Genomic DNA, 12,326 nt, shown 5'->3' on the forward strand with positions numbered 1-12,326 from the left:
AGATTGCCAGATTAGTCAAGCAAGAATAAACTGAAGGACTGTTTTGTGTATCTAAGAAAGCAAAACAAAAAAACGTAGCTAGGAGGTAAAGGGCTGGGAAGCAGAGTGATGAATGATAATGACTAAATTGGTATTTGGTACTGATGCTTAAAACTGTAAGCCTGTGAAACATGTCCTCAGTAATGAATAATAGTTGTACTTACGTAGCAGGTTAAATCTTAAAACAATAAATGAACAATGAAGGCGGGACATTTATAAAAGATTTTCCTTTTAAATGACAGTTTCCTGCTGCATGAGCCTTTAGCACGTTCAATTTGAATAAACATAGATAGAGACATTGCACTCATTCAATTTGTTAACAAAGTTTTATAGAAAATGTTAATACAAGCATATTTTCAAAATGCAGTGCTCTTAATCACAAGCTAGGTGCCATAACGAGACCTTTTCAAACGGAGGTGTTAAGCATGAGATCTATATGCATGAAAATGCATTCTTTTTTAAATGACATTTACTCAAATGATTGCAGTGTCCTTAAGTACTTCACTACATTCAGAGATAATTATTGTAGATGTAACTATACTACAAGTATGTAGTATGTATCACAGGGCAGATTTCACATCCAAAAGGACCTTTAAGATTATTCACTTTTTTGATTTTGTTTTGATTTTGATTTGATATACTTTAATGAAGAGAGACACAACTAAATCGTGATTGATTTTGGAGTAAAATACAGTAACATACTGTTTACGTCAGAATGTGATCTTGAGCTCCTCAAAACATTTCAATGGACTTCTAATTTATGCAAACTTGTCATGTGAAGAAAAAACGGGAAAACTGAAATCATATTTTCGGTAAAACAGACAATCCAGATTAGGGTTATTAGACTGACGTACCCACCATAATTCTGCTGGAGCAGACCCAACATGAAAGCTTCAGGAGATCAAAATAATGTTCTACTCCTTAAAATGGGGCTACGAAATATTTTTGAAAAACGATGATAATAAAACCAAAATGATAGATTTCGGACTCTCTACAACACAACCCCAGTAAGTGATTATCTTTCTTTCATCATCATGAAGAGCAGGTTTTGTTTCAGACTTGGAAAGACATTTAAATTTAGATTGCATGCTTTGATTTGGCAAAAATAACCGTGGCTCTGAACGGCAAATCAATGGAATGAAACAAGCCAATACTTCTTCATCAATTTGTCTCATCAGTGATATATCTTTGTTCAAAATGGAGCACATCACAGGCGGACAGGGATTGGATATCATGCGTGGAGATGGTTTTGTTGGTTGAGTGAGTTCTATTTTTCCAAGCCAACGTAATCAATGGCAGAGATGTATTAAGGAGAATATGAAGGTTTATTAAATAATACTCACTGCTATAAAACCAAGCTTTATGAAGAGCGTAGAGTGAGGAACGAAGAGCGTGGCTCTCATGATTGCCTCAACATTAACCCTTTTCTTTTTCTTCACTGGGCTCTCCGTTTCCAACAGATGGGAGAGCAGAAGATGAAGCAAAAGGAAGCACCAGAGATAATAGGGGGAAAAGGCCGCATGGCAGCACAGGGGAGGCCCATTTAATTTGCCAGGACCAAAGCATGACCAAAGCTGCGGAACATTATGAATAAATGACATGCATTATTTCACACGAATCTGCTTTGACTTTCACTGTTTTTGTTAACTTTGTCATTTCCCTGCTCTCCCCACTCACAGCGCCGTGTCGCCAGTCGCCACACATGGGAGCTCTGAAACAAGTCCAGAGTGCCAGCCTGTTCCTCCTCCCCTTTGTCTGTGCAGTAAAGAATGTTCCCTCATCACTGCTGCTGTGTAAATGTCCCCTGCTTCGCTGATGGATCTTCACAGGACTGATTCAACAGCAGGGTCTGACTGAATTCCCCTCCCTCAGATTCATCTTGAGCAGACACATGGTGCTGCACATATGAATGAAAATGCACATACATGTGTGAATGTATAACACATGAACACCGAAACAATTACTGTATGCAAAGATATTGATGCACAGAGGGAGCAAATGTGCAGCGGTACACATCAGAACTAAGTGTTGTTTCACTCCCAGACTACACTGTGTGGTCCCTTTGTATTATACAGTTTAAAATGGTACCATGTACTGTATAGTAGGGTCCATCTAAACAGTCACTTGCCCCTACACACACATTTGGCGAATACCCTGCACAAAGGAAGCTCAGCATCCAAAACAGCAACATTTTATAATGATAGATCAAATACTAAACCTTTTCATATTCCAAAAAAACACTCTTCAAACCCAATTAGCTCATTAAGACCAACATGTGACAATAACACAGATGACAGCTATAATAATAATATTTCTTCTGATGTGATTGGACTATGCAGCTTATCACTTATTGTTCTGTAAACATGTCCACCTTTTCTGATAGAATACACTGTTATAGTTCTCTGGTTGCAGTCGAGCTGCTAAACTAAATTTGGTAGGCACAATTATCTCCTCATAATCAATTCCATTATCGTGGATTTAATTATGTTATAACTGCAAGCCTGAACATCTCATTTGAAATGTTGTATTTGGGTTAGTCAATGCAACAGACTGCCTCTGCAAACCGTTTAGGGTGGATGTTATTTAAACAATGGCAGCCCATAATCACAGGTTGAATAAAGCAAACCTTCAGAGGCAAATGTAAGGTGTGGAGATCAGAGTTTATGATTAACTCTGTTTAATAATCAGCTTCTTAGCATAGCAGAAGTCTTCTTTTGCAAATATTAACACATCTGCAAATAACTCTTTAACTGTGTTAAGTCAAAGGAACACATGTTTTCACAGCTGATAGAAATGACTGGTGGAAAATGTATCACTGATGCATCCGTGTGAAACCTTTTTACACAACTATTCAATCAGGCATCCGTATTTAACCCCCTTTAAACTGATAGGAAACAGACCGAAACTATCCTTCACAGATATTTATATGTTCTGTGAAGGCTCCTTTTGCAGTGGGTTTCATGCTTCTGAATGTATGGTTAACCCAGCCATATACCAACTTCAAGCTGGGATTGGAAAAGCAGGCAAGAGTGACAGATTTCTTACATTACCAATTATAAAACCCATCAAAATGTTGTGAAGAATAAATTATTGAACAGATTATTCCAGTCCAGTGACAGCCACACACGTCGTATGTTATCTTATTTTTGTCAGGTCATTTTGATGATGGTTGTTGGGATGTATTTCAACAAAAGCTTTTTTATCAAATGAATTATGAACCCTAGATTACAACTGTAAATTGAAACTGATAAACTAACATTTTGAGTCATTGTCACAGAAGGACGGCGTAAGCCTCGATTATTCACAACTTTAATGTTTTTTTACGCAGAATTATAAAGTACTGTGTGAATCGTTCAACATGTTCTGTGTAAGAAAATTGGATCTAATAGCTTCGTCTGGTGCCACTTCTTCTGCTGGACAGCTGTTTGTAGATGGGATAAAGATATTGAAGAGGACCTTCTTTGTTCCTCGTGCAGATGTTTTGTTCAGAGGAAGGAGTTGGAATGAATCTCTGCGGAACATTTGAGCCCTGACGCATCTGTTTGTGCCTCTCTTAACAAACTTACTGTCTGTCAAAGCACTCTATTCAGTCCTAATTAAAACAATGTTGAAGTTTAACTAAGAGTTTGAGTCTGTAATTAAGATAACCTGCTACAGTTGAAATAGTGAATTCACCAACAAACAAACAAATTATGTCGAGATTCATTATTTATCAAAATGATTAAAGAAATGTTACATTTTATATAGTGCAGGATATTCAGAAAGTATTTGGGGGGGCATCTTTTACCACATTGTCTTAAAAGGCGGGGCGTTAAACATTATATTGGGCATAAGCTGCATAACATTATCACCTTCAGAGCAATTTCCACTTTTGGTTCTTAACACTTATTTAAATGTTCTATCTTTTATAGCCCACAAGTGTTTGGATCACAGTCATTTAAGTATAACCATTCCTACAGTGTAAATGATCCACCACTGCCAGGCTAGGTTGCCGTGGAGAAGAAAGGATTGCTGTGATTTGACTTGTAGGTTTAGGCGAAGTGTGCTTGCCAGGAATCCCGGCATGTCTAATTGCACAAACCCACTATCTCTCCTCCTCTCTGGGTTTTGCTTTGAGACAGGATTTGGCTAACAGTGTGGTGGAACCTGATCCGTCGCTGGCGGGCAGAGGGAGGCAGCTTTGTTTTGCCCCCAGGTGGGCGTTCCCGTAGGGCTTTGATGTCAGGTGAAAACAAGGAATTGTGTAGTGAATACGACCAAATGTCCCCCGAAGGATCCAACTGTGATCATTCAATTACAGTTTCATTCTCAAATAAGCAAATGTTAAATCATTTGACTCATACTTCCTATCTTTTGGAATGATTTTCTGAATCTGAGACAGCCCTGTCTTTAATGCCTCTAGCAATATTTGTGATATTGTGTTCAAATGCAACACGCACACAGGATAAAGCTTATTGTTATCATACTGACTGCTTTATAAGAGATACATCAAACATTTAGAAAACTGAAAATAACAGTAACATTATTTGGGGAAACATATGGTCTTCTATGCTAACCAACATGTTGTATTATGGCCCTCAAAGTGTACCGTTTGTTTGTTCTGGTACCACTAAGATGCATAACATTAGGATTTGAACATTGATCATTAGTCACTGCACACTATTGAATAAACACAATTTATAAATAAAATATGGTATATTATTCTAGAAAAACATACAGTGACTGATCATCTTCTGTATTGGACTGATTATGACAAATACACAGATTGTATGTTCTGAACCAACTTTAAAGAAGATTGAGGGAGAAGCCCGCTATAGGAAGCCAACTTGATGTCTTAGCATATACCTTAGCCTGGAGCAGCTTGAACATTATAGAGGAATTACTCTTTCAGGACACATCATTACGAATGCATGCCAAGCATCAACATTAGGGTAATTTATTCAGCTATAGTGCAGGTGACGCAGCATTTTGGACACAGGTGGGTGCAGACACTGAGGTCATTGTTGTGGTGCTGCTGCTCTCTGCCTTCGTACCAGATGGCCAGCCCTTTCTACCTCTTTCTTCTCTTTCCTACGCTAATTTGTCTCAGTTTTAACATAGATGGCAGTAAATGCTATTCTCGCTGAGAGAGATATTGCCTCCTGCCAAAGATGGCACGATGAGGCCCGCTGTCAAGTAAAACGAATGCTGAACCATTTATGAGATGTCAGCTTCTGTTTACAGCAATCATTTCTCTCAGTGGGGGTTATGACTGCGAAGGATCCTGCTTATAGATCATCTGTTAAACACATCTCATCTCTCCTGCTCTCTCTCCCAACCTCCCTTAGCAAAACAATGGCTAATTAGTACTACTCAGTTTTGTACTAATGTACTGCAGTGCTCTGGCGTCCTCCTTAAATCTCACAACGTGATTCAAGATAAATCACTCTCTGTACCTTTGTTGTCCATTTGTTTGTGTGTAGTGTGTTTGATGCAGACACATCTTGCATGGATGATGTATGCATGGTAAGTGACATTGAATCAAGCTCTCAGCTGAATCACAGCGTTTGAGAGAAAATGAGAGAGACAGGGGGGGTGAAAGGGGAGGAACAGTGAGAAACTGAAAAGGGAGAGCGCGCCATTGAGCCTGTGGGCCGGGTAATTGTAATGGTGTCTAATGAATAAGGTCATTACTGTTAATGTCTTTCAGGGCATTACAGTCTATGTGTTATGTCCTTTATACACCCAGGCAATGCCTGGATTATGACACAGAGGCTAAAGTATAATTTGCATCACTTGAATATATAAAAAACAGATCTATTGTCTTTTATTTTATTGTCTTTCTTTTATATTTCACAGTAATGACTGTGCATGAAATAATGAAGCCCCTCTTGGTGGTGGATTACCTCAAGTGTCTATTAAAAGGAATGAAGAGGAGTTCTTCTGCAGTCTCTTCTTGTTATATAAAAAAAGATCAGAAACCTTTTCCCATATAAACCACCCAATATCTCTGCCCAACTCAAACTAATCAAAGCACTCAGTTTTGAATACAACTATTTACAATAACCTTGGCCAATAGAAAACATTTAAGAAATATTGAAAACATTGGTACCCGCCAGATCATTTCACATTTAATCTCAAATACCACAAATTACGTAGTTCCAGCTCGTTATTTGATTGGCTGCTTTACCAAACTAAATATGCATATGTTGAACTAAACTAGCGATTTGATGACATCACAATTGGCTTTGAAAAATCTTGATTTGTGCTGGTCAGTTTTCGCTCCGTTACACAGACAATGTTTTTGGAGAAAATAAACTGGCAGATATTCATGTTGGTGTGAGTCTGAAAGTAGGAGTAGTGCATGAGCCATCTGTGTGTGTGGGGGCATTTGTTGGAGATAAATGCAGCTATTGTAGCTACACAATGAGTGCAAACAAAATGACTGCTGTCGCGTGCACCAATGTGCTGCTGCTGATGACCTTTGACCTTGTTGGATGCCCCCAGGACCCTGGACGGCGCCATTTGTCTACTCGATGTTTGTGACAGCCTGTCTACCCAGCAGGTCCTCTCAGGCCTTACTTTCAGCCACTGACCCGCACCAATGAGAATCCAGACCGTATGTTAGCTTCCTCCAGCCAGAACTGTTGGCACATGGTGCAACCCACTGCCACCCACAAACACACACTCATCACTACACTGTACACAACATATCCAATTAAAGCATTTTAGCTGAATTATTGGTGCATGCTTGCAAATAGTAGACAACGGTTAGAGAATGTAACACACACATGTACAGTTGCCATGTTGACATGTCTCAGCTGGCGTAGAGTGGCTGCACTAACACCATGACTCCGGCCATATGGACAGTGACATACTGCTCTTCATTAGGGCCCAAAGCGACAGCCCACTGGGGCTAAGCTGTAACTCACGGACACATCATGGGCGAGTAGGATTGCTAAATGGATTTTACTCCATGAACATGGATTGTAGTGCTTATAGTACAAATATATCTTTGCTTGTTAACTAATTGACAAAAGCCATTGCTCTCAACATTATAGTTTAGTTATTTATGTAGTAGCAAAGGGCAGATATAAATAGAATGAGGGGTTAGCAATTCATATTCATTTCTGTGAAAGGTTACAAAGACGTTTTTTGCCACAGCATCGATTTAGAGTCAAATTGTAGAACGACAGAGTTGCAAAAGGCAGACTATTGTACAACATAATGCAATCCAATGCAACAAAGAGTACTATATGTGTTACTTCTTCCATATGCACTTTAAACATTTCTTTAAACTCAAGTCAGCAATGGCCATATCCTTCATCTTTGATTCATCTTTATAATATTTATTTTCAGATCAGATTTTTTTTTACTTCAATGGAGGAAAATACATGAAAATATGACGATATTTTGTATTTTTCTCCTGCCTGTTTCATCCAGTATTAATATATTTTGTTCCTACATGAAATGTTTATAGTTCATTTCCAATAATATGCTCATTGAGACAGCAGATGTACTGTTTATAGTTCTGTTTTCTAAACAACCGTGTGTATGGGGGTTATTCCCTATCTTTATTCAAGAAAAAATAAAACAAGTGCCGTACATGTTATGTTATAAAGCCGTGGAGTGGTTACCAAAGAGTAACCGCCCTTACGGGACGCTGTAATAAGTAAACCGAACGCACCCGCAAGGACACCTGGCCTCCTATTGGTTGAGGGATTTTGACAGGATTGTATGGGCATAGATATGTCTCATAATTATTTGTGTGAACATAAAAATAATTTGTGTGCAAATATGTGATTTGTAAATGTAAAACAACATCCACAAATGCATTTAAAAGATTTGCAAACTCACAAATACATTTGCAAGTGTAAAACGGATCTGCAAATACGCTAAATATGTTCACAAATAAAAAAAATATCAGTGAATATCTCTTTAACATTTACAACTTTCGATCAGGCATTTGTGAATCCATTTTGTATTTGTGGACCAAAAATGCGCTCGCGGATCTCAACTCTCTGTTCACGGATCTCAAATCTCTGTTCGCGGATCGACTTTTTACACACACGGAATTTTGAGACATATTTTCCGCCGGTCTCGGCTAAAATCTACTTGTGTCACTCGGTTATTTTCGGAAACCACGTGATGGCCCGCAGATGACTACATTTCCGCATGATTTCAAAGTAAGAGCATGATGGTTTGTTTAATGCTCTGTTTTTGTATTATAATGAACAGCGGAACGTTAGATGCATTCTTCATCACCATCATCATCATGTTATAGTGATACAGTTAGTTTGTGTTATTGGTTCAATACAGCATATCTCGAGCACCTTCGTTGATGTTGAAGTGCAGGCTATACGCCACTTCCGGGTCCCGGGGGAGCAGCTGGCAGCGAAGCAGCCCAGATAAAACTCTTTCTTCATTGTTTATTGTGTATTCAGTCAAGCGGGTCAAAGTTACAAAGCACTTCACATCTTATTAATCGGCCTAATTTTACTTTACCAGTGCAGTAATAAAGTAATCTGTAGAAAAGTACCGTATTTAGGTCAGCCTTCATAGTAAGGCTCCATTACATGTTATAATATTCATCGTGTCCTTTCTACTGATATATTCCTGTCTATTGCTTTCATTTGTATTTAATGTTATTGTGTTTATACTTGTTTCCACACATTTCACAATTTGGGATGAATGAAGTATCTATCTATATATGATATCCATCTATCTATATCTGTCCGTCTATCTATCCGTCTATCTGTCTGCCTACCTACCTACGTACCTACTTACCAACTAGTTGTTTTGGTTGGAAAGGTTTAGTCATTGTATTGCTCTTTACCAGCACCTGCAGTACAGGACTTTACATTGTAAATATTATATCAATCCATTGGTTTCTAGCATATATCATTTGCAAGTGTTTAAAACAAATGTGGGATCCTGATTTCATAAAAAGAAAGACATTCATGATTGTCATATTTTATTATGTAGGATACAGGACTGGAATTATTCTTACTTTTTACTCCACTTCATTTATGCAACAACTTTATTTAATGTTATGATTAGATTGTTTTGCTTGTATCATCCTTTGCAAATACATAGTCACAATGCTGGGAACAGGGCTGTTTCTCTGAGAGACGTAGATAACCACTTATGAGAATATAATGCATTGGTGTATATTAAACTAGCCAACAGTATACAAAGCACTACAAAAGTTTTGTCAATATTAACCATAAACATTTACATTAGTGAAATGACACATCAATCAATGTTTATTTTTATTTTATTTTTCACATACACAGCCTTCATAGTAAGGCTACATTAAATGTTATAATATTCATCGTGTCCTTTCCACTGATATATTCCTGTCTATTGCTTTCATTTGTATTTAATGTTATTGTGTTTATACTTGTTTCCACACATTTCACAATTTGGGATGAATGAAGTATCTATATAACCCCTTGCCCTTATTCCTCCGAGCTTAGCACTTTCTACTTTTGTTGTTATTTTGTTTTACTTGCTCGTAAGCGCTTTGAGCACCAGGAAAAGCGCTTTATAAATGTAATGTATTATTATTATTATATATGATATCCATCTATCCATATATCTATCTATCTATCTATCTATCTATCTATCTATCTATCTATCTATCTATCTATCTATCTATCTATCTGTACCTGCAGAGTACAGGACTTAAATATTGTACATATTATATCAATCCTATAATATTTGTTTCTAACATTTAAAGTGCTTAAAACAAATGTGGGATATTCATTTGATAAAAGTAATTGACAAAGAAATTAACGATTGTCATATTTTATTATGTAGGATACAGAACTGGACTGTAGTCAAGCAAACGTACTTAATAACACATTCCACATACTTGTTCTTTGCGTCAATGTTTCAATGTTATATTTTATAACCATATAAATTATTAAAACAATTAAAATACATGCCCTACCGTTGATTGTGCACACTTTTGCCTGAAATTAATCTCCCACTGCCAGGCCCACGCACAGTCAATATAAGTAATTATATTAATGCATAGGAATGTAGTGATACTTCTTTATTCTTCTTTTGTATACAATTATAACGGTACATAACAGCGGAAGAAAAGTATACATATTTTTAAAAACGGTTTTGTTTTTTGTGACAGAGATTACAGATCCCCATTGACTGGGAGGCCAGTGGTCATCTGCGTGAGGAACACTGGGAATAGTTGTTCCTGTCACCCGGAGTCCTCTGAGTGATCAACAGATGGAACACCTTAATGCTAATATTGACCCAATGTTACCATCAGATTCATTTGGAAAGGACATCTACTTGAACACATTACAGTTGGTTCTCTTTACGACTGGAAATTAAGAGCAATGGATCCATGGACTACCAGTAGCAGACAAAGTATTCAGATACTTGACTGAAGTAAAAGTCTTGCCTTTATAGTCTTACTTAAGTAAAGGTATGTAAGTACTAGCCAAATGGACTTACATTTGAAGTACTCATTATGCTTTAAAAGGTTCTCTGTATGTGTTAAAACTTTTGATTATATAGTTGCATTAATGTGTATGTGAAAAATAAAATAATAGATCAGATAGACAGATAGACGGACAGATATAGATAGATGGATATCATATATAGATAGATACTTCATTCATCCCAAATTGTGAAATGTGTGGAAACAAGTATAAACACAATAACATTAAATACAAATGAAAGCAATAGACAGGAATATATCAGTAGAAAGGACACGATGAATATTATAACATGTAATGGAGCCTTACTATGAAGGCTGACCTAAATACGGTGCTTTTCTACAGATTACTTTATTACTGCACTGGTAAAGTAAAATTAGGCCGATTAATAAGATGTGAAGTGCTTTGTAACTTTGACCCGCTTGACTGAATACACAACAAACAATGAAGAAAGAGTTTTATCTGGGCTGCTTCGCTGCCAGCTGCTCCCCCGGGACCCGGAAGTGGCGTATAGCCTGCACTTCAACATCAACGAAGGTGCTCGAGATATGCTGTATTGAACCAATAACACAAACTAACTGTATCACTATAACATGATGATGATGGTGATGAAGAATGCATCTAACGTTCCGCTGTTCATTATAATACAAAAACAGAGCATTAAACAAACCATCATGCTCTTACTTTGAAATCATGCGGAAATGTAGTCATCTGCGGGCCATCACGTGGTTTCCGAAAATAACCGAGTGACACAAGTAGATTTTAGCCGAGACCGGCGGAAAATATGTCTCAAAATTCCGTGTGTGTAAAAAGTCGATCCGCGAACAGAGATTTGAGATCCGTGAACAGAGAGTTGAGATCCGCGAGCGCATTTTTGGTCCACAAATACAAAATGGATTCACAAATGCCTGATCGAAAGTTGTAAATGTTAAAGAGATATTCACTGATATTTTTTTTATTTGTGAACATATTTAGCGTATTTGCAGATCCGTTTTACACTTGCAAATGTATTTGTGAGTTTGCAAATCTTTTAAATGCATTTGTGGATGTTGTTTTACATTTACAAATCACATATTTACACACAAATTATTTTTATGTTCACACAAATAATTATGAGACATATCTATGCCCATAGGATTGTTGCACAAAGGTTTCGAGCGCGCACAGAATAAATCTGAGAGCAGAACAAATCTGTAAGCAGCAATATATCTGAGTGCAAGCGTACAGTTTGAGCAGAAGCAGAGCAAATCTAAGTGCAAGCAGGCACTATTTGAGGACAGGGTTTGAGGGAAAGAAATCAATAAAGTATGCTCTCAAATTGAAATACCACGCTCTTGAATAAAGATAGGGAATAACCCCCATACGTGTGCAGGATACATCAGCTTAACTGCTTATCTTTGAGGGGAGCAGGAAGCCAATTCCAGCTGACGATGAGCAACCATTCACACTCACAATACATGACCTACAAACATTTAGAATACATTAAGATTCATTTAGATTTAGAGTTTGTTAAGGATACATACATTTTTGTTTGTGTGTCCTTATCTTCATGATATGTGGGTGTCTATAAATCATATTGGTGTGAGTCTGTTCAGCAGGTGGTACTCAGGGAATGAGCAATCTGTGTGTGGGTTCATAGCTTTCAGGTTGTTATGTTTGAGGTATTGTGGGAGAGATTCCCTTTAGTGGGTGTCATTTGTCTTTGATATTTGAACGTGTGTTTTAAAATGTATTTGTTCTAAGAGGGGTGTGGTTGTTACCCATGAAGGGATACAGATTACACAAGTTGTGTTGTAGTAATGTTCCTATTCATTTGTTTAATTGGCTCTCATTATAATTGTT

At 37.4% G+C, this 12,326-nt stretch overlaps 1 protein-coding gene across 4 annotated transcripts in view; it reads right to left on the reverse strand.

The window, feature by feature from the left end:
* The window catches only part of grid1a (glutamate receptor, ionotropic, delta 1a), a 255,784-nt gene that overhangs the window by 180,683 nt on the left and 62,775 nt on the right, over window positions 1-12,326 (reverse strand). The gene's annotated exons all lie outside the window — the stretch shown is intronic.

The sequence above is a fragment of the Pseudochaenichthys georgianus genome, chromosome 15, assembly GCF_902827115.2.
Source record: "Pseudochaenichthys georgianus chromosome 15, fPseGeo1.2, whole genome shotgun sequence".
NCBI classification, from domain to species: Eukaryota; Metazoa; Chordata; class Actinopteri; order Perciformes; family Channichthyidae; genus Pseudochaenichthys; species Pseudochaenichthys georgianus.